This window comes from Tamandua tetradactyla, chromosome 1 (genome assembly GCF_023851605.1).
Source record: "Tamandua tetradactyla isolate mTamTet1 chromosome 1, mTamTet1.pri, whole genome shotgun sequence".
Classification (NCBI taxonomy): Eukaryota; Metazoa; Chordata; class Mammalia; order Pilosa; family Myrmecophagidae; genus Tamandua; species Tamandua tetradactyla.
In genome coordinates, this window is record NC_135327.1 from 3,775,379 (window position 1) to 3,795,321 (window position 19,943).

Sequence of the window (19,943 nt, forward strand, 5' to 3'; positions counted from 1 at the left end):
CAGCTGGGACAATTGGGCAGGTGGTCCCCTCAAGCCGTGGCGGCTGGCGACCCCAGCAAGCGCGGCCCCCCAGACCAATTCAGAGAATTGGATCGGAAATCCCCAGGCCGCGGAGAATGGTGACCGGGGGGGGTCCCTTCCAAACACGTGACTCCCCAGTCCGGGTGGGAACGATGCACTCTCCCGGGGCCATGGCGGCTGGCGCCCTCCCACCACGCTTGGCGCCCCAGGCTGACTAGGAAATTCGGATGGGCGCTCTCACGGGCTGCGGCGGCCGGCAACCCTCCCCGCGTTTGGACCCCCGGGCCGGCTGGCACTCTTCCAAGCCGCTTCAGCTGGCGAACCCCCCCCCCATGACGAGAGTTTTCCAAAGTTAAAGGACCCACAGCACCTTTTACTGGTGGGACCCGCAGACAAACGTGTGCCATGAGCGCCACCTACTGGGCAGGATAAGAAAAACAGAACCCAGAGATTTCACGGAAAAATCTTTCAACCTGTTGGGTCCAGCACCCAGGGAAATCTGACTAAATGCCCAGACGCCAGCAGAAAATAACGGATCTCACTCAAAAACTTGAAAATAGGGCGGGCCGCGGTGGCTCAGCGGGCAAAGTGCTTGCCTGCTATGCCGGAGGACCTCGGTTCGATTCCCGGCCCCAGCCCATGTAACAAAAACGGAGAAACAGAATACAATAAAACAAGAAAATGTTTAAAAATGTTTCCCTTTCTTCCTTCCTTCCTTCCTTCTATCCTTCCTTCCTTCTCTCTGTCTTTCCTTTAAAAAAAAAAAAAAAAAAAAAAAAAAAAAAAAAATTGAAAATATGGCCCAGTCAAAGGAACAAACCAATAGTTCAAATGAGATACAGGAGCTGAGACAACTAATGCTGAATATACGAACAGAAATGGAAAACCTCTTCAAAAACGAAATCGATAAATTGAGGGAAGACATGAAGAAGACATGGGCTGAACAAAAAGAAGAAATAGAAAAACTGAAAAAACAAATCACAGAACTTATGGAAGTGAAGGATAAAGTAGAAAAGATGGAAAAAACAATGGATACCTACAATGATAGATTTAAAGAGACAGAAGATAGAATTAGTGATTTGGAGGATGGAACATCTGAATTCCAAAAGGAAACAGAAACTATCGGGAAAAGAATGGAAAAATTTGAACAGGGTATCAGGGAACTCAAGGACAATATGAACCGCACAAATATACGTGTTGTGGGTGTCCCAGAAGGAGAAGAGAAGGGAAAAGGAGGAGAAAAACTAATGGAAGAAATTATCACTGAAAATTTCCCAGCTCTTATGAAAAACCTAAAATTACAGATCCAAGAAGTGCAGCGCACCCCAAAGAGATTAGACCCAAATAGGCGTTCTCCAAGACACTTACTAGTTAGAATGTCAGAGGTCAAAGAGAAAGAGAGGATCTTGAAAGCAGCAAGAGAAAAAACAATCCATCACATACAAGGGAAACCCAATAAGACTATGTGTAGATTTCTCAGCAGAAACCATGGAAGCTAGAAGACAGTGGGATGATATATTTAAATTACTAAAAGAGAAAAACTGCCAACCAAGACTCCTATATCCAGCAAAATTGTCCTTCAAAAATGAGGGAGAAATTAAAACATTCTCAGACAAAAAGTCACTGAGAGAATTTGTGACCAAGAGACCAGCTCTGCAAGAAATACTAAAGGGAGCACTAGAGTCAGAACCGAAAAGACAGAAGAGAGAGGTATGGAGAAGAGTGTAGAAAGAAGGAAAGTCAGATATGATATATATAATACAAAAGGCAAAATGTTAGAGGAAAATATTATCCAAACAGTAATAACACTAAATGTTAATGGACTGAACTCCCCAATCAAAAGACATAGACTGGCAGAATGGATTAAAAAACAGGATCCTTCTATATGCTGTCTACAGGAAACACATCTTAGACCCAAAGATAAACATAGGTTGAAAGTGAAAGGTTGGGAAAAGATATTTCATGCAAATAACAACCAGAAAAGAGCAGGAGTGGCTACACTAATATCTAACAAATTAGACTTCAAATGTAAAACAGTTAAAAGAGACAAAGAAGGACACTATATACTAATAAAAGGAACAATTAAACAAGAAGACATAACAATCATAAATATTTACGCACCAAACCAGAATGCCCCAAAATACGTGAGGAATACACTGCAAACACTGAAAAGGGAAATAGACACATATACCATAATAGTTGGAGACTTCAATTCACCACTCTCATCAATGGACAGAACATCTAGACAGAGGATCAATAAAGAAATAGAGAATCTGAATATTACTATAAATGAGCTAGACTTAACAGACATTTATAGGACATTAAATCCCACAACAGCAGGATACACCTTTTTCTCAAGTGCTCATGGATCATTCTCAAATATAGACCATATGCTGGGTCACAAAGCAAGTCTTAACAAATTTAAAAAGATTGAAATCATACACAGCACTTTCTCGGATCATAAAGGAATGAAGTTGGAAATCAATAATAGGCAGAATGCCAGAAAATTCACAAATACGTGGAGGCTCAACAACACACTCTTAAACAACGAGTGGGTCAAAGAAGAAATTGCAAGAGAAATTAGTAAATACCTCGAGGCAAATGAAAATGAAAACACAACATATCAAAACTTATGGGACGCAGCAAAGGCAGTGCTAAGAGGGAAATTTATTGCCCTAAATGCCTATATCAGAAAAGAAGAAAAGGCAAAAATGCAGGAATTAACTATCCACTTGGAAGAACTGGAGAAAGAACAGCAAACTAACCCCGAAGCAAGCAAAAGGAAAGAAATAACAAAGGTTAGAGCAGAAATAAATGAAATTGAAAACATGAAAACAATAGAGAAAATCAATAAGACCAGAAGTTGGTTCTATGAGAAAATCAATAAGATTGATGGGCCCTTAGCAAGATTGACAAAAAAGAAGAAGAGAGAGGATGCAAATAAATAAGATCAGAAATGGAAGAGGAGACATAACTACTGACCTCACAGAAATAAAGGAGGTAATAACAGGATACTATGAACAACTTTACGCTAATAAATACAACAATTTAGATGAAATGGATGGGTTCCTGGAAAGACATGAACAACCAACTTTGACTCAAGAAGAAATAGATGACCTCAACAAACCAATCACAAGTAAAGAAATTGAATCAGTCATTCAAAAGCTTCCTAAAAAGAAAAGTCCAGGACCAGATGGCTTCACATGTGAATTCTATCAAACATTCCAGAAAGAATTAGTACCAACTCTCCTCAAACTCTTCAAAAAAATCTAAGTGGAGGGAAAACTACCTAATTCATTCTATGAAGCCAACATCACCCTCATACCAAAACCAGGCAAAGATATTACAAAAAAAGAAAACTACAGACCAATCTCTCTAATGAACATAGATGCAAAAATCCTCAATAAAATTCTAGCAAATCATATCCAACAACACATTAAAAGAATTATACATCATGACCAAGTAGGATTTTTGGGATCCTGGGAGGGCCTCCCCCTCTGTCCTGGCTGGGCTGACCCCCTCAAACCCTCAGCAGTGTCCCAGTCTGAGAAGGTGGGATTGATCCCGGGACCCGCTCCCTTCTCTGGCTTGTTCTCTCTGTCCACACTGTATGTATCTTCCAGGCTGTTTCTGTATCTGACCATCTCAGATTTAGCAGGAAACACACAATAAGGTGTGGTAGTTGGGACGTACTTATACTAAAAAAAATTATTTGCTGTTTATCTGAAATTCCAGTTTAACGGATTGTAGTCTATTTAACCTATCAGCCAGCCCCGCTTTGTCCAGCAGCCCTTTTAGACCCATGAGGCAATCTTTGAAATAGAATCTGCTCTCGCAGACCAACAACGGGGCGGGTGCCTGGGTCTCTGACACCCCGCCCTGCCATCTCTGGGGTGCATACTTACTAACTTTTACACGAGACAGAAACAGACACCTTTTATTTTGGGTTTTCTGTCCCTTGCGGCTGAACTTTGTCCTAACTGACAGAGTTGCAGTCAACAGTGTCTGCTCCGCCTCACTGTTCTCCTCTGAGCAATGCCTGAGCTGAGTTAGGTGCTGGTCCGTCTCAGGCCCCTGCCCGCCTTCTGGGCTGCTGCTGGTGTCTTCCCTCCCTGCAGCCTCAGTGACCACCCACGCCTGCCCCAGGGTCCTGAGTGTGTGTCGTGTGGATGCCGCCACCTGGAAGCGCAGTACTTCTCCATGTGAGCTTTAAGGCAAAACTCAACATCACCTCCTCAGCGCCCACAGTCAGGCCGTCTAGCTGGGGCCGTGAGTGGGGAGAAGAGCCTCAAACGTAGACTTGAGATTCTCTCCAAAGAAGGTCATAAATGTGTAGCAGTGGCATCGTGTCTGTGCACACATGCCCAGGTACACGGAAAAGACGCTCTTTGCTCAGTGTGAATGTTGAAGACATGAGTTTTCTTTTGCTTTGCTTCTGTCCCCGTGTCCTGGCTTGGGGCAAGGACATGAGCACATGCAGAGGGTCCCGGCAGCAGGGGCTTGGGGACGTGGGGCAGGGAAGCAGCCGAGGCAGGCAAGGGTCACACCAGTGGTGACAGACAGCGGTGGGGCTCCGTCCCTCTGGGCGGTGCGGGGGGGCGGTGTGGACCTGGCTCGGAGTTATCCAGCTGAAGCATGAGGGCCTGGGGGCATTTATTCCACAAGTCCCCTCCATCAGAGGGTCAGCGCTGCTGCCAGGACTGTCGGACCTGGCACTTTGTCCCGAACGCAGGCTGACCGAGCCCGTGGCCAGAAAGCCATGGCACCCACAGGAAGCAGCGTCCTCCAGCCTGCAGAGCTGGATCCAGGAGCAGGAGGGGTGGACACAGGCAGTGTCTGCCATGCGAAGGTTTGGTACTGTTTTACTTGTCAATGTGCCAGACTGTTGGCCCGGGTGCCTTCTCTGGCAGAGAAGTAAACTCAGCTGTGCTGGTTTGAAAGGAAGTATGCCCCCTAAGAAAAGCCATGTTTTAATATAAATCCCATTTCATAAAGGTAGAATAATCCCTATTCAATACTGTATGTTTGAAACTGTAATGAGATCATCTCTCTGGATGATGTGATTTAGTCAAGAATGGTTGTTAAACTGGGTTAGGGGACAACATGTCTCCACCCATTTGGGTGGGTCTTGATTAGTTTCTGAAGTCCTGTAAAAGAGGAAACATTTTGGAGAATGAGAGATTGAGAGAGAGCAGAGAATGCTGCAGCACCATGAAGCAGAGAGTCCACCAGCCAGTGACCTTTGGAGATGAAGAAGGAAAACGCCTCCCGGGGAGCTTCATGAAACAGGAAGCCAGGAGAGAAAGCTAGCGGATGACGCCATATTTGCCATGTGCCCTTCCAGATGCGCGAGGAACCCTGACTGTGTTCACCATGTGCCTTCTGACTAGAGAGAGAAACTCTGAACTTCATTGACCTTCTTGAACCAAGGTATCTTCCCCGGATGCCGTAGATTGGACATTTCTATAGACTTGTTTTAATTGAGACATTTTCTCGGCCTTAGAACTGCAAACTAGCAACTCATTAAATTCCCCGTGTTAAAAGCCATTCAGCTTCTGGTATGTTGCATTCTGGCAGCTAACCAACTAGGACATCAGCCAACGAGGGCAGGCCAGAAGTGCCAGCAGGTTCACACCCTCAGGGGAGGCCTCAGCCAATCACGGGCAGACAGCTCCGGGGTGTGCCCTGCTCCGTCTCCCCGAGGCCCACAGGGAAACTGAGTCTCAGTTGTCCACAGGGGAGGCACCCTTCCTTGTCCCATCTCCTACTGTCCTAGCTCCCACGTAAACCATCTGCACCCAAACCCATGCCTTGGGATCTGATTTTGGGGCACGTAACTTAGGTAGACAGAATGATGCCCGCCCTTCCCCCACAGATGTCACGTCCTAATCCCAGGAACTCGTGAACATTTTAACGTATGTGAAAAAGGGACTTTGAAGAAGTGATTAAGGATCTTGAGATGGAGGATTATTCTTGGATTTCCGGGTGGGCCCCCTGTCACCCCAAGGGCCTTATAAGAGGGAGCAGGGGGACCAGCATGGGGGATGGAGGTGGGACGATGGAGCCACAGGTCGGATGACACAGGTCGGGGCGATGTGAAGATGGAAGGGGCCCTCAACCCAAGGACTGCAGGTGGGACCACAAGCTGGAAGAGACAAGAAAACACAGTCTTGCAGGGAGTCCCCACAAATGTAGCCCTGCCAACAGCTTGCCCTTAGCCCACGAGAACCATTTCAGACCTCTGAACTTCAGAACGGCAAGATAACACATTTGTGTTGTTTTAAGCTACTAAGTTTGTGGTGATTTGTTACAGCAGCAAGGGAAAACCAACATTAAGACAGTGGGTGTATCAGACAAGGTTCTGAACTGAAAACAACACTCTAGATGTTTTAAGGAGAAAGGATTTTATTAAAATGTACTAAGGAGCAGTGATGTAGGCAAAATGGTGGAGTAGGAAAAACAAGCAGAACTGTCAGAACTCTGGAAAACAGCCGAAGGATTACAGCAACCAAGCAAGAGAAAGGCAACTTAAAAATGGTAGAAAAGCACTCAGATCACTCTGTAAGTGTGCTGGTTTGAAAGGAAGTATGCCCCCTAAGAAAGCCATGTTTTAATATAAATCCCATTTCATAAAGGTAGAATAATCTCTATTCAATACTGTATGTTTGAAACTGTGATTGGATCATCTCCCTGACTGATGTGATTTAGTTAAGAGTGGTTGTTAAACTGGATTAGGGGATGACATGTCTACACCCATTTGGGTGGGTCTTGATAAGTTTCTGGAGTCCTATAAAAGAGGAAACATTTTGGAGAATGAGATTGAGAGAGAGCAGAGAATGCTGCAGCACCATGAAGCAGAGAGTCCACCAGCCAGTGACCTTTGGAGATGAAGAAGGAAAACGCCTCCCGGGGAGCTTCATGAAACAGGAAGCCAGGAGACAGAGCTAGCAGATGATGCCATATTTGCCATGTGCCCTTCCAGCTGAGAGAGAAGCCCTGACTGTGTTCGCCACATGCCTTCTCACTTGAGAGAGAAACCCTGAACTTCATCGGCCTTCTTGAACCAAGGTATCTTTCCCTGGATGCCTTTGATTGGACATTTCTATAGACTTGCTTTAATTGGGACATTTTCTTGGTCTTAGAACTATAAACTAGCAACTCATTAAATTTCCCTTGTTAAAAGCCATTCCGTTTCTGGTATATCGCATTCTGGCAGCTAGCAAACTAGAACAGTAAGATACACCACATGTTAGGTCACAGAACATGTCTCAATAAATTAAACAAGATTAAAATCATACAGAGTATCTTCCCCAACGACAATGGATGAAGTTAGAAATCAATGACAGAGGGAGAATGGGAAAATTCACAAATATCTGGAAATTAAACAATATTCTTAAATAACCTATGGGTCAAAAATAAATCTCAAAGGATACCAGTAAATACCTTGAGACAAATGAAAATGAAATCAGAGCATACCAAAATTTATGGGATGCAAGAAAGCAGTACTCAAAAGGAAATTTATACCCGTAAGTGCTTCTATTAAAAAAGAAGAAAGATCTCAAATCAGTAACCCAGACTCCCACCTGCAGGAATGAGGAAAAGAAGAGCAAACGAAACCCAGAGGGAAGAGAGGGAAGCTCTAAGAGAAATTAGAGCAGTCATAAATGAAATAGAAAACAGAAAATCAATAGACCAAAAGTTGGTTCTTTGAAAAGATGAATAAAATTGCACCATGTTACATCCCCACTAATGCACGAGAGCTCCTATTTCTCCACATCCTCACCAGCATTTGCTATTTTCAGTTTTTTTAATAATAGTCCTCCTAGTGGGTGTGAAGTGGTATCTCATTGTTTAATTTGCATTTCTCTAATGGCTTATGATATTGAGCACCTTTCCTATTACTAATTGTTCATCCTCTTTAGAGAAATGTCTATTTGAATCCTTGGCCCACTTTTTAATTGGATTGTTGTCTTTTGGCTGTTGTTGAATTGTAAGAGTTCTATATATATCCTGGATATTAAACTGTTATCAGATATATGGTTTCCAAATATTTCCTCCCATTCGGTAGGTTGTCTTTTCACTTTCTCGATAATGTTCTTTGATGTGCAAAAGTTCTTAATTTTGCAGCTGGGTAGAGGTGGCTGTACAACACTGTGGACAGACTATAAACACCAAGGAATTGTGCACTTTAAAATGGGTAATCTTATGTGTGTTAATTATATCTCAATACGTTATTTTTTAAAAATAATTAAAATATACATTTTATATTTGTACTCATGGAAACTTGGGAGAACCCAAGAGTCAGGTCTGGAGGCTCTGCAGCCTGTGGCACTGCTGGGGGCACCCCTGCCCCTCCCTGGAGTGCAGCCTGGAGGCCCACGCAACCACTCCCAGGACCTCCACTCCATCAGCTGCCCTGCCAGAGGGGTTTCAGTGGTTCTTTCTACACTCACGAGTGCAAGTGGTCTGCAAAACCCAGGCCACACACCTGCCCTCCCTTCAAGGGACACTGAGTGAACGCGTCTGGCATTTGCCTTGAACTCATGAGGTGGGAAATTCCCCAAACACAGACAGGATGGTTGAAAGTTCCTGGGTGGCCAAAAAGGCAAGATGTATGTGGTGCCAGATTGAATCTGCGATGCACCCCAGAAAAGCCGTGTTCTTTAATCCTCACTCAATATTGCTGGGTGGGATCTTTTTGATTAAGTTGTTTCCATGGAGATGTGACCCACCCAATTGTGGGTGGGACCTTTTGATTAGGTGGTTTCCGTGTAGGTGGGTCTCCACCTGTTCCACGTCACTTACTAGATTCCTTTAAGAGGGAACCATTTTGGGAAAAGCTTTAATCCCACACAGCCAGAGGCCTTTGGAGATGAAGAAAGAAAACATCCCCAGGGGAGCCTTATGAAATAAGAAGCCGGGAGAGAAAGCTGGCAGCCGCCCCATGTGCCTTCCCAGCTGAAAGAGCTGTTCCGAGTGGCATCAGCCTTTCTCGAGTGAGGGTAACCTCTTGTTGGTACCTTAATTTGGACATTTTCACGGCCTTAGAACTGTAAACTTGCAACTTAATGAATTCCCTTTTTAAAAGCCATTCTGTTTCTGGTATGTTGCATTCCAACACTTTAGCAAACTAAAACACATGTTCATTTCCAGTAACAGCTAATGGGTAGGGTGTTTCTTTCGGGGATGATGAAAATGCTCTAAAATTGTTTGTGGTAATGGTTGCACATTATAGTATAATGGTGATTATACTAAAAATCACTGAACTGTACACTTTCAATAAGGGAATTGTGTGGTATGGGAATTGTATCTCAATAGAACTGTTTTTGTTTTAGAAATAGAGTTTATTTTTTAAAAATTTTAGACTTACAGAAACTTTGAGAAGATAGTACAGAGAGTTCCCATAACCCCCCCAAACCTAGTTTTCCCTACTAATCATATCTTTGATTAGTTTGGTACATTGTTACAGTTCATGAGCCAGTACTGATGCATTGATATTAACTCAAGTTCATAGTTTATTCAGATTTCCTTAGTTTTTCCCTAACGTCCTTTTCCTGCTCTAGCATCCAAACCGGCCCCAGCATTGCATTTCGTCGTCGTGTTTGTCAAGTTTGAAAAAGAAGAAAGAGCAATCTGGTTCTTTAGTGACCAAATTTGGCAGCTGACGATGACCGACAGCTATGCGGTGCATCTAACAGACCAAATCCGCTTTGCTTATAGTAACTAATTCATCCTCACCACAACCCAGAGAGGGAGACACAATTACTACCCTCATTTTAAAGAAGAGAAGACTGAGGCTTGCGGGGTTGCCAGTCCAGGGTCACGCAGCTGGGCCACATAAGAGTTGGAATGCATCCAAGTCACCTGGCTCCATTGGCTGAGTGCCTAATTTCTATCACATGCTGCATTAAGATGTCACAACTTAGCCTATGACTAAGGAACGCTCCAGCAGATAGGCAATTAATGAGTGTAGTTTAGAAGAGCTCAGAGGGAGGATGTGAGCTGGATGTTGAAGGATGCTTTGGTGTAAACTGAACAAGGAGGGGAGGAGCAGACATTTCCTTCTATTCAATCAGCCAATGAACCCTGTTCTAGACGCAACATTTTGAGCAGTTTGCTAACTGTCCTTATAGGGCTTAACTTCCAGCATGAGGAAACAGACAATAGACACATAATTAATATAGGGTAAATGTACGTTAGGATAAAGTCTTATTTGTATCATATCTTAATTTTTTATTAGGAATTAGTTGGTGGGGCCATTTTAAAGTAGGGCCACAAACTCTTTGACGCTCCTTCCACCTAGAGATGAGGTCCATGCCCCCTCCCCTTAAAACAGGGTGGGCTTTTGAGATTTAATCAACTAAAAGAGTATGGCAGAAGTGATGCTACTGGCATAGAAGGTGACTGCTCGTGGGAATGCAGGGGCGGGAGCCTGTGTTGCCGTGGAACAGCCCAGCTACCCGGGGTCTGCCAGGCTTTGAGGAAGCCGAAAGGAGCCCATGTGGAGAGGGGATGCTCCATCTCCCTGAGCTGCTCCAGCCCCACTGCTCCAGCCCAGTCACTGTCTGACTGCAACCAAGCGAGAAGTCTCAAGCCCAGACTGCCCAGCCAGGCCCTTTCCAAATTCTTGACCCACAGAAGCGGTGAGAGGTCATGACCGTTACCCTTTAAAGCTACTACCCTTGGGGGGGGAGTGCTTTGTTAACGCAGCAATAGTAAGCAGCACAGTTTGTACTTAAAAATAATTTGAGGACAGAGAGAATGCTCACCCGGGTAGAATACACTTAGAGCAGATGAGGGCGTGGGAGACGTCTGTGGGTTTCCACATCTGTGGGAGGGGCTTGGACCAGCGTGCGGTGGGGAGGTGGCCAGGAACTGGACAAAATGTTCAAGACAATCTTAGAAGGCGAAGTCACAGGCCTCGGGGGGTGCCTGACTGCGAGGACGAGGGTGGGTGGGCGGTCAGGGACATCCCCAGGTTTCTGATTTCCAAAGCCAACGGTGTGGTGAGTCATTTACGGAGACAGGGGACACGGGCAAAGCTGGTTTCAGACTGGGAAGAATGTTCTAGACCCCCACTCCAAGACCACTCCTTCCAATGGGCCTTCCTCTGAAGCAGTGCGAGTCTGTCCAAAACTTGGTAGCATATCTGATCACTGTCGTTTCGTGGAAGGGAGGGGAACACGGTGCCCACCCCCCAGGCCCCATCGCCGTCCCCACCTTACCGCAGTTCGCACCTGCACCACCGGAGGGCGCCAACGCCCAGGAAGTTCGGGTCCCCTTCCCACCTGGTCCCTGGACTGCTTTCTGCAAAAAGGGGGGACAGGGTTTTGGTTTGATTATCGTGTCTCACGGCACCAGGACAAAACCTGATAGCGATGTCATGTACGAGAAAGGGCTTGGTACCAGCCTGCTGCGATTCAGAAAGAACTGTCCCACACAAGCTCCCTTGTGCCCCCGAGCCTCTTTCCGAGTCAGGGAGACGCTCCTTGTTCCTTTGGCTTTGCCAGCCTTGGGCTAAAATTAGCCAAGCTGGGTTCTGACACACTTCCGCTTCTGCTTTCTGTTTCCCACACTCCCCACTCCGCTCTGTTCTCCCCTCTCCTCACTTCTGGGCTTCCAGCCCTGGGAGCTTGCTCCTTCGGCTGTGGGACAGGAAATCAAAGAGAGGCGTACCTCTCCATAATGATTCCAGCCTCAACTGTACCTCGCACCCTCTAACATGCCCTGGGCCCCTGTTCCAGGGATGTAGGAGCCCTCTGGTGCCCGCTGCCTTTCCTCTCTTCCCATGGACTCCAGGACCCCGCGGTTTCCTGACCTCCTGGGGCCGCGGCTCCCCGACCCCAAACCTGCGCCCATGGCAGACACTAGGGCCAATTCCCAACCGGGGCCCCTCGAAGGGTTTGGTTCCCGGAACCTCTGGGACATGGGCGGGGAAGGAGCACACCTTCCCACTGTTTTCATTAATGCCCCAACTGCAAGTGAGTACTTGGCAAGGGGTCTTGTGTCCCTAAAGGTACTCAGGAGCTGCCGTCCTTTGTGGGCTGGTAGAAATTATCCCCTAGACTTAGGGGCGCGGGGAACGCATCTCCGCCCGCTGGGGTCCCGGCTCCCACCTGGCAGGCCTGGCCCCCTGGGCAGACTAATTTCTGTCTCTGGGTTTTCTCACCACTTGTGTCTCGATTAAAGCCATAGCCCGTTTCTTTTTTTCTTTCTTCTCCTAGCTTGAATCCCCTTAGGGCAGGTTCCACTCTTCATACATCCCAGAATATTCTCCAGAGCTAGGGTGCCTGATGCCCCACTCCACACACACACACACGCACACACACATACACACACACACACGTGACCTTGGGGAGACCGAGATAAGGTTTCTGTGCTTGTCCGTTTTAACCAGTTCCTAGTACTTTGGGGAAAGCACAGCAAGGCAGGGAAGTTTTTGTAAAATTAAACTTAAACAGACATATTCTGATATGTTAATCTTTCTTCTTTTGTTTTAGTGGTAGGTGGTTAAAATGTTGTTTCTTTGTGAAGCGAAGATGAAAATGTTTAATTTAATTTATTTTTTTAAAGCATTTATTTTTGTGAGTGTGTATGCTCTACGGTGGGGGTCACATTTCATTCTTTCCCCATGTGACTGTCCCATTACAGCAGCACCATTTTGTTGAATTTTTTTGGTGGGGAGACGTGCGTGGTGCGGGAATTGCACCTGGGTCTCCCACATGGCAGGCGAGAATTAACATTTCATTTTATCTTTAAGTCCCTCCTTGGCAGTATAAATATAAATGTTTATGCTGCCACAAAACACATTTGTTTTGTGTTTAAGAGTTCTCACTGGCCTGAGAAGTCCAAAAGGCCACTCACTGCCACCCAGACCCAACGCGGTCCCCAAAGCAGAGCCGGGTGGCAGAAAACATCACTCGCCCGGTGACGCGGCAATGCCCCCGGAGGAAGGAGGGGAGAGCTGAGGACTTCTGTCCACGCCACACCTTATCCTCAGAGGGCCAGAGCAGCAGTGTTCAAAGGAGCCAGCGCGGGAGCCAGCAAGAGCCCATCAGCAGATGATGGAGAGACTGATCGTGGCCCCCCACTGGGGTACTGGGCGGCCCTGCAGGGAAGTGAAGCCCCGGGGCCCACTGTGGATGGACCTGGAAAACGCAATGTACAGCCAAAGGAGCCAGGCACAGGGGGCCACGCCGCGGGACTGTGTTGGTGTGAGCCGTTTGGAGCCCAGCTACGGACTTGGGAAGAGTCGCCGTGGCCAAGGCAGGGGGTGGGGGGAAGGGGGAAGGGGCTCCCTTGGGAGGCGATAAAAATGTTCTAAAAGGTACAGTCGTGATTGTTGCACAGCCCTGTGAATAGACTAAGAGCCACTGGATTGAAAGAGACACAGTCGCGGGATTGTCCCCGCGTCCTGAGGCCTTTGTCCTGCTTACGTTGTTTCTCTCGTGGCCCCCCGAGCTGACCTTGCCGTCCTTGCCGTGGTGGCTGCGACCGTGCGGGGTCCAGGCCCCAGGGGCTTGGCGGTGCTGCCCCCGGCGTCCCGGACCTTGGACTGAGTGGGGTGGGGGAATCTCCCATGAGGGGACACAGGGCCGCAGGTGGACCTTGAGCTTTTGGAGGCCCCGTCGGCGTGTCCTTCCCTGTGGCATCGCCGCGCCTGGCACACGAGCCGGCCCTCGCTCACTCACTCACTCGTTCACTCATTCACTCATTCGAGAAATATTGATGGGGCACCTACCATGTGCCAAGCCGGGGTGAAGATGGCGGACACAGTCTAGCACGGCAGCTGTTCGCAGCTGGAGCCTGTTGTGCCCCTCGGGACATCTGGCAACGTCTGGGGACAGTTTGGTTGTCCCAGCCGAGGAGGGGACTGCCCCTGGCATCCAGTGGGTGGATGCCAGGGATGGTGCTGGGTGTCCTAGAGGGCACAGGATGACCCGACCTATAGAGCTGCCCAGCTCAGGGAATGAACCCGAGCTTGGAGAACCCTGCCCTAGAGAACCCTTGTTCCTGAGCAGGTGTTGAATTGAATCCAACTGAAGCTGCCGCCTGAGGCAAAACTGAAAAGACAGTTTGCCTTGGGCACGCCCATCTTTGCCCTCGGCTCCCTTTTCCCTGTTCCTTTGAGCTGGGGAGACTGGGGGCTGCGGGGCAGCCTTGGTTACTCAAGAGCTGTTCACAGCCCCCCCCCCCCCTTTCTCTTGTTGTTTCTTCCTTTTAAGGCAGGAATGCAAAAGTCCTCACCTTCCCAGAAGCGCCTGCGGGGAAGGACCCTGTGACCAGGTCTGGCCGATGAGCCGGAGGTAAGTTCTGGGTGGGACTTCCAGGAAAAGCTTTAGGAGGGTCGCACTTAGCTGGTTGCTCCCTCACCTTTTTCTCCATTTAAAGGAGATCTTCCCTCTCCCCCCTCTTTCTACTAAGCAGCCTCTTAGCACGGTGTTGATTTCTTCACACTTATAATGCATTTTTACTTCCTTGCCGTATAACCCTTCAGAGCTTGGCAGTCTCTGGCCATAGTGTTTGGGGATGGACACGTGCACCATACTGATCCAAAGACACTCAAACCCTGTAGTAACAACAGGGAAAGTAGAGAAACCTATTTCTGAAGCAGTTGCTATGCTTGGAATATGGGCCTGGAGCTGCCAGGAATCGTCAGGCAGGGCCTGTCTGTGAGCAAGATAGGAAAGCAGAGCCAAGGGACGGAGAGGACAAGGCCTGCGCTATTGAGTGCCTGGATCCAGCTGTGCCTGAAGCTAATGTAGTGCCAGACTATATTATATTTAAAGTTGTGCCACCAGCAAAGTCCCTTTGTGGTTTAAATTAGTTTGGGTTGAGAGTTCTGTTCCTAATTCAATCGATGGATAGTGCAGGGACTGTCTTAGATGCCGGGGTCACTCAGTGACCAGCTCCCCACCCCCGCCCTGCATTCTAGTGCAGGCAGCCAGTGAGCAAGACCGTAAGTAAAATCTGTGCCGTGTTCAATGGTGATAAAGCAGGAAAGGGGGAAGGAAGTGTTGGGGGACGGTGTTAAATAGGGAGGCAAGGAAAGCCTCACTGAGAAGTGACACTGAGGAAAACATTGAAGGATTGAAGAAGTGAGTAAGGGAGAAGCTTTCCCAGCAGAAGCAACTGCAAGTTCAAGGGTCCTGAGGTGAGACTGTGGCGGGGGATTTGGAGAAATAGCCAGGAGGCCGTGTGGCTGGAGGCCAGGGACCGAGGGGACAGTGGAGGGAGGGGGAGGGGCGGTGGGGACATGTCCTGCAGGTCCTTTTCTCTGGGGAAGGCAGGAGCCACGGAGGGTCTGAGGAGGGAAGGCCCTAACCTGACTTGGGCTCTAAGAGAATCCCTGTGGCATGGGTGGGGACAGACCTTAGGGATAGGGGTGAGGCGGGCAGTGCCTGGGAGGAGTTGCTGCAATGGTCTGGGTGACACGTGATGGTCACTTGTCCCAGACAGGCAGCAGCAGGGGAGGCCAGCAGTGGCCAGGTCCTGGGTACATTGTACAGATAAGAACCGGCTTGGATGGATTGGACGTGGAGTGTGAGGGACAGAGAGGAAGCCAGGAGGACTCAAGGTGTTTGGCTGGCACAGAGGGTGACAAAGTCTGTGTTTGCTGAGATGGGGGAAGCCTATGGCAGGGGCAGGTGAGGCAGTGGTGATCGAGGGCTCAGCTTTGGGGAGGTGAAGTCCCCTATTGGACGTCCAAGTGGAGGTGGCAAGTTGGCCGTGGGATAAAAGAGCCAGGACTTAGGGGAAGAAGCCAAGATATAAATTTGGAGTCACCAGCTTCCAGGAGTTTTCAGAGGCACGAGACTGGAAGAAATGAACCGGGAGTGGGTGGGGAGGTGGCAGAGATGCCGGCCAGGGACAGAGAAGCCTCCCCGGCAGGCTGTGGGATCGCTGGAAACCAGGAAGGGAGCTGAGAGGCACTGGTGCCATAGGATCGTACCAGCAATGGTGGGTGTCCTGGAAGCGCAGCCAGAAAAGTATTTCAGGAAGGAGGGAGTTAAGTTTATCACATGACCCACTAATGCCCTTCCCTTCTGTCTGCCCGAGAGATGAAAGAGCATGCACACAAAGCTTGTGCACACTTGTTCACGGCAGCGCTTTTGAACGTAACCCCACAGTAGAAACCACCCAAATATCCAGCAACCAACGAATGGGTGAACAGGATGAGCTATTCCACACGAGGGAATGGGCTTCAGCAATTAAACGGAGCAACGCGCCTGTGCATGCCAAAACATGACGACCACGTGCCGATGAAGGGATTTATAGGAAATGTGCAGAAAAGGCAAATCTGTAGCGACAGAAAGTAAATCAATGGTGGCCTGGCACTGGGGGTGGGAGTGGGGATGACTGAAAATGGGTAATAAAGATGTTCTAAAATCGGATGGTGTTGATGGTTGCACGGCTCCGCAAGTTTAACGAAAATAGTTGACTTGTGTGATCAGAGTGAGTGAATTTCATGGCACACAAATGGTCCCTCAAGGAAGCTGGTTCTGTTGAGTGTTTTTTAAAGGAGGCATTGAGCAGCTGTGCCACACACTGCTGAGAAGTCCCAGAGGGGGAGGCAGCCCGCTGACCGTTGCATTGAGGCCTGCGGGCAGTGACGGGAGGGACGTCTGAGGCAGAGGATAGATTCTTTGAGGGGATCTGCTATAAAGGGAGGGACACAGATAGCTGGAGAGGAGCTCAAGGCTTTCCCCCCACGACGGTAGCAATGATGGAAAAGATCCAGTAGTTTCCCTCTGGAGGTCCAAGACGCCTGCTCTGCCTCTGCCCTTCTCCAGTCACTGCAGGTGTGGGAAAGCGTGCGGAGCATGTGGCAGTTTTGCCTCTCCCTTTAGGGACATTTCCCCCAAATTCACACAACACATTCTGCATGAATCCCATTGGCTAGAACCCAGTCACGTGACCATGCCTCGCTGCAAGGGAAGCTGGGAAATGTAGTCTTTATTGCAGACAGCCAGGTGGCTGACTTGGGAAGAAGCCCTGCGGTGCTACTTACAGCCTCTGCAGCAGCAATTCACAATTTAAGTGGGCTTTTCTCTCTTTTCTTCAAATTTTAGTTCACCCAGCCCCACCCACACCCCACCCCACCCCGAGGGCTTGCTCCATGCCAGGACTCGCCCAGCTATTTTTTTTTCTTTTTTTTAAAAAAGAATACCAAAATAAAAACACAAATGAACGCAAACATACTTAACTTTTGATCATTCTGTTCTACATATATAATCAGTAATTCACAATATCATCACATAGTTGCATATTCATCATCATGATCATAGCTTGGAACATTTGCATCTATTCAGAAAAAGAAATAAAAAGAAAACAGAAAAAAAATTATACATACCATACCCCTTACTCCTCCCTTTCATTGATCACTAGCATTTCAAACTAAATTTATTTTAACATTTGTTCCCCCTATTATTTATTTTTATTTCATATGTTCTACTCATCTGTTGACAAGGTAGATAAAAGGAGCATCAGACACAAGGTTTTCACAATCACACAGTCACATTGTGAAAGCTGTATCATTATTCAGTCATCCTCAAGAAACATGGCTACTGGAACACAGCTCTACAATTTCAGGCAGTTCCCTCCAGCCTCTCCATCACATCTTGAATAACAAGATGATATCTACTTAATGCATAAGAATAACCTCCAGGAAAACCTCTGGACTCTGTTTGGAATCTCTCAGCCATTGCCACTTTGTCTCATTTCACTCTTCCCCCTTTTAGTGGAGAAGGTTTTCTCAATCCCTTGATGCTGAGTCTCAGCTCATTCTAGGATTTCTGTCCCACGTTGCCAGGAAGATCCACACCCCTGGGAGTCATGTCCCACGTAGACAGGGGGAGGGTGGTGAGTTTGCTTGTTGTGTTGGCTGAGAGAGAGAGGCCACATCTGAGCAACAAAAGAGGTTCTCTCTTCCATCTTACCAGGCCTCTCCTGCTCTCCCACTCACTCCCCCACCATGGGGACGCCAGCTGTTGTGCTGTGAATTTCCCCATGGAGAGACCGTGTGGCCAGGGGCTCAGGGCAGCTCACAGCCCTGAGAACCTGAGCCAACAGCCATGAGAGCAGCTTGCCAGTGGAGCCTCTCCTGGCAGAGCTGCCTTGATGGCAGCCTGGGAGGGACTCTGAGGCATGGGCCCAGCTAATCCTGCCTGCACTCCTGACCTACCTACAGAAACTGTAAGCTAGTAAATGCTGTTTTTTCAAGCCACTAAATTTGGGTAATTTGTTACAAAGCAATAGATAACTAATACAGATTACTTCACTGTTATATTCCCAACACCTAAGCAGTTATAGAAAAGTCCTGTTAGCCTGCAAGAAATCAAAGAGTACGTGTTAAAGACTGTGAACTCTGGAGTCAGGCAGATTGAATTTAAATCCCAACTCTGCCACCACTTGCTGTGTGCTTTAGGGCAAGTCATTTCACCTCTCTGAACCTTCATTTTCTCATGTACAAAATATAACTTCCTTCCATCAACAAATATTTATTAAGTCCCAACTTTCTGTCTCTTCCATAGCCAGCACCCAAATCTGAGCAAGAAAAGAGATTCTCTTGGGGGTGACTCTTAGGCCTAATTTTAAGTAGGCTTACCCTATCCTTTGTGGGGTTAAGTTTCATATGAACAAACCCCAAGACTCGGGGCTCAGCCTATAGCTTTGGTTGTCTGCACTGCTTGTGAGACTATCAAGAATTCAACTGGGGGAAGTTGAATTTTCCCCCTTTCTCAGCATTCCCTGAAGGGGACTTTACAAATACTTTTTTATTCACTGTTCAAATCACTCTGTCGCCCAGCTATTTTGCATAAAGAATCTCACACATCTCCTGCTGCTCCACGTGAGGTGTGGGCTGATTAGCCCCAGTTCTGCTCCACTCACGCCTATGCTCCTGGACCCTAAGACACATGATGTCCCTGCCACACAATGGCCCTCAATGTTTGTGGTTGTTTCCATTGTTGAATTTTATAGATTAGAAAACTGTTTCAGAGGTGTCACGCTGTGCACAGAGAAGTTAGCATTCAAACCTAGGGTTTCTTATTCCAACTGTTACGTGAATTTCTTTGCCCCTCAAGAACAGCTGGTTGCTTTTGCATCACCACCGAGCAATCACGTGGCAGGTGCACATGCCTGGACACAAACCAAGTCCTCTATGAAACAGTCCAAGTCCAATCAGAGATGCAGAAACCCCGCTAAGTGTTTCAAACAGAGAGCATGGACTACGGGGAATTGGTCCCATAGGTGATGGTAGAGCCGAGAAGCAAAAGCAATGAAATGGCATGTACACATGCCTGAGTAACAAATGACACAGACATTTATTTAACAGCACCCTATTATTCTTCTCAGGAGCCACCTCACTTCTATTTTTGGGCCCTATGTCTTAGGGATGCTGTTATCACTCTCTAGCTATGGGGGCTGGGTATATAACCCAGTATTTCTTCTAACTGGCCATAATAATTAGCTCAGAAGAGGCATGTGATCCAATCTAGACCAGTGAGAACCTTCCCTAGGACTTCAGCTGGAAGTATTGTTCAAAAGAAGAACTCTGTTTCTTACTGGGGTGACCAGCTGGAAGGACGAAGGCTTGATGCTGCTGGGACCTTCCTTTGCCACTCTAAAGGAAGAGTTTGCCTAAGAATGAAGGCAGTATAGAAGAGAGGGTTAGAAGCAGAGCAAGACCGCTCTGACAACTGCACTGGAGTCCCTGGATCAAACTAGTCCTGAAGCAGTATATTCCCCATGGTGGTTTTGGGCTAAGTACTCCAGAAAAACATGTTCTTAAACTTCATCCATTCCCGTGGCTGTGAACCCATTGTAACTACGATCTGTGGATGAGGTTCTTTTGGTCAAGGTGTGCCCCAATTGAATCAGGATGGCTCTTAATCCCATAGTTGTAGCTCTTTATAAGTGAA

General features: G+C 47.6%; 1 long non-coding RNA gene across 2 annotated transcripts in view; it reads left to right on the forward strand.

Annotated features, from left to right (window-relative positions):
* LOC143688917 (uncharacterized) overlaps positions 1-16,322 on the forward strand; it is a 36,898-nt gene extending 20,576 nt beyond the window's left edge. The window contains exons 4-5 of one of the 2 annotated variants that reach the window (XR_013178380.1): positions 14,247-14,327; positions 16,083-16,322. This is a non-coding gene — a long non-coding RNA (uncharacterized LOC143688917). The remainder of the gene's footprint in view (positions 1-14,246; positions 14,328-16,082) is intronic. The other variant, XR_013178381.1, reaches the window with a different exon arrangement.
* The last annotated feature ends 3,621 nt before the right edge of the window (positions 16,323-19,943 follow it).